At 48.6% G+C, this 2,796-nt stretch overlaps 1 non-coding gene across 1 annotated transcript; it reads left to right on the top strand.

The window, feature by feature from the left end:
• Nucleotides 1–375: 375 nt before the first annotated feature.
• LOC129068016 (U1 spliceosomal RNA) lies at nucleotides 376–537 on the top strand. Its single transcript, XR_008528839.1, has one exon. It is a non-coding gene; the product is annotated as a U1 spliceosomal RNA (small nuclear RNA).
• Nucleotides 538–2,796: the final 2,259 nt, after the last annotated feature.

Here is a 2,796-nt window from a genome sequence, read left to right as displayed (position 1 = left end):
TTGCTGGCCCCAGCTCTGGTCCCCTCACATGGTCTGGTTCGGGGTATTAGTACATTCAAAACTGGCTCTGTCATGCAGCATATTCACTGGTCTCTGCTAGACATCACTGCATAGCTTCCTGACACTACAGAGGCATGACGTTCTCCCTCCCCGACACCTAGACTGGGCCTGCCCCGTAGCCATTGAGTGAGGTTCCTTTTGATCATGGGACACTTCACTTGGGATTGGTGCGATCTTCCCTAGGCCCTGGAAAACCTGTGAATTCACATGCATTGCATGTTAACTTCATTTTTGAAGAAAACCTATGCTCTATCCCTGATCATTATGCCAGCATTTTGCCTTTTCTAATCCATCGCTTAAAAGACGTCATGTTCAATACTCGCCTGGCAGGGTGCGGATCGTGATCGTGAAGGCGGTCTCCCAGGCCAGGCTGAACCCGTGGCACCCTGATGTGCTGACCCCTGTGATTTCCCCAAAGGGGAGAAACTCAGTTGCATGATTTATGGTAGTGGGGGGCTGCGTCCATGCTTTTCTCTGGGGGAAAAAAAATAAAAGATACCATGTTTAATGCAGGAATTCTTTAAAGGGACTTAACATTTTCTCAATCTTCCCAGGGAACCCTCTCTTCTCCAGATTCCCTTGAAGTTATTTCCTTGGACTCCTTTCTGGAGCTTTAATTCCGCTTTCTACCTGATAGAGATTCTCTGACGCAACTCCCTTCACCTCCCCAGGGTCATAGTGATGGCAAGAAAGCTGCCAGAGGAAACCCTAGCGGGAGGGGTTTTTTATAATTATAGTTTTCCTTGCAATAGCCTCAAAGCTATCATTGGTATTCTCATTTGCAGATAAGGAAACTGAGGTGCAGAGTGGTTATGTCACTTCCCCAAGTGATTGGACCAGGACTCACAGTAAATCCTCTGCTGTCCTATCACACCAAACCACCTTCCGAGGACCCGACCCACAGGGGACAGACAGGGCTGAGCTGTTTTCCACTGACATAAGTTGCTCCTCCACTGGGTACCCTCAGCCCTTCAATCTGATTTGCCTTTCAGGTTCGCGCCCCAGCCCCAGCCCCAGCCCCAATGCGGTGCAGGAGAGGAGAACTACATGGCCTTTTAAGCCTCTTAGTGGGGAAGTCATTTAATTTGAAACTAACATATCATCCCTGCAATTGCAATTTGTTTCTCTGTGAAAACAAGTGAAATGTTCCCTTGCCTGTCACCACTCCCTTCAGAACCAACTAGGGACTATGGCAAAGTAGCAAGTTTACAATAAACGATAAAAGGGGAGCGCGGAGGCATTTTAAAACAAGTCCGAACGTTTGGCTGGAGCCCAAAAGACAGCTCTCTTTGTCCATTAGGATTCTCTCCTCCACGGTTTTCTACAGGGGCTGGAATTTCTTGGGTCATGTTATAAACATTCATCTTCTAAATCAAGGCCTCTGACAGAAAGAACAGGAGATGAAGCGTGTGTTGTAAGTCACTGTCCTGCAGAATGTGCTCTGCACAGGGTAATATAACATGCGGGGTCAGCCCCTGCGTCAAAGACCAAATACACAAGTGTAAAGAGATGGGAGGAAAAAGACAGACTCCACATGGCCGGCCTGGGGGACGCTGGGGTGTCCGCCCCTCTATGGAGGAGTCTTGGAAAGGCTTGTCGGGGAGGAGTGGAGGAGGACATGAAATCACTGTGCTCTGCAGCGGTCGGGGGCAAGGATGGGAACAGATGTGTGGGTGCGGGGGTCAGGCTCAGGGGAGCAGGGCGGAGAGCATGGTTGGGGCAGTCAGGCAACTTCTTGGCTGGTGTCCGATTAGTCGAGAATCAGTTGAAAACTAAGGAAGGCACCTTTTCCCCAAGGCCTCCAACGCCTTATGGACTGATTCCCCAAATCTTCCTCTCTCCCCATCAACTCTGGATGCAAAGGGGAAAAAGGTTTGTGCCCTACTGGCAGAGCAGGCAACGCGGGGAAGTGTTTCTGTCCCTCTCTCTCATCGATCTTTTCTTCTGTAGCCAAATAAATCTTTTAGCTTTTTTATTCCTGACAAGGAGCCAAGCAATATATACGTTCCCCCTGAGCCCTACATTCCTCAGCACCTATGCAGGAGCCCGCCCTGATGAACCTTCCTGAAGAACTGAGAAGCTGTGATTTGCCCTGTCTTGTTAGCCTCACGCTCCTCCCCCCCAACTTCTGTTACTTCTGCTATTTAATTTAAGCATCACAACCCCGTGAAACAAAGTCAATAGGCAGAGCACTATGAAAGAAGTCTGAAGTCTGGTTCTGCTTCTAATTAGCTGAGTGGCCAAGTGTAATGATAACAATGCTGAGGCTATGTTAGGTACTTTGAGTTATTATGCTAGGAAAATGATTATTAGTATTTTAAAATTTTTCTAGTACCTAGAAGCTTTGGTACATCATTAACTTATTTTTCCCCGTGGTTATTAAATTTGAAAACTGAAGTCCACAAAACTGGAAGAGTTTCCTGGTTCTCAGGGTCAGGGGAAGAAGGGAGTGTGTGCCTGCCAGGATTTTGTGTCCTTTCCTTCCTTGGGATCCAAGTGGGAAGACAGGTGATTGTAGTAGAAAAGGGCAAGTGGGCGAGTCCCTGAGAAATTTAGGGGACAAAAAGGAAAGAAGCAGGATGTTGCTCCGGAGACGTGCATCCATGCAATGAGCCATGACTGCTCCCCGCGGCACTGCTAAAAGCCAGAGCCGGCCGCTCATTCGCTAGGAGGCCACGGGAAGTGACGTTGCCTTGATGAGCTTCGGGTCCTGCTTTGTATGATTAGCAAAGGCCA

This window comes from Pteronotus mesoamericanus, unplaced genomic scaffold (genome assembly GCF_021234165.1).
Source record: "Pteronotus mesoamericanus isolate MK-2021 breed Mesoamerican mustached bat unplaced genomic scaffold, CSHL_Meso_final contig_101, whole genome shotgun sequence".
NCBI classification, from domain to species: domain Eukaryota; kingdom Metazoa; phylum Chordata; class Mammalia; order Chiroptera; family Mormoopidae; genus Pteronotus; species Pteronotus mesoamericanus.
The sequence above is the reverse complement of the archived record's forward strand: the minus strand, read 5'-3'. Positions and strand labels throughout refer to the sequence as shown.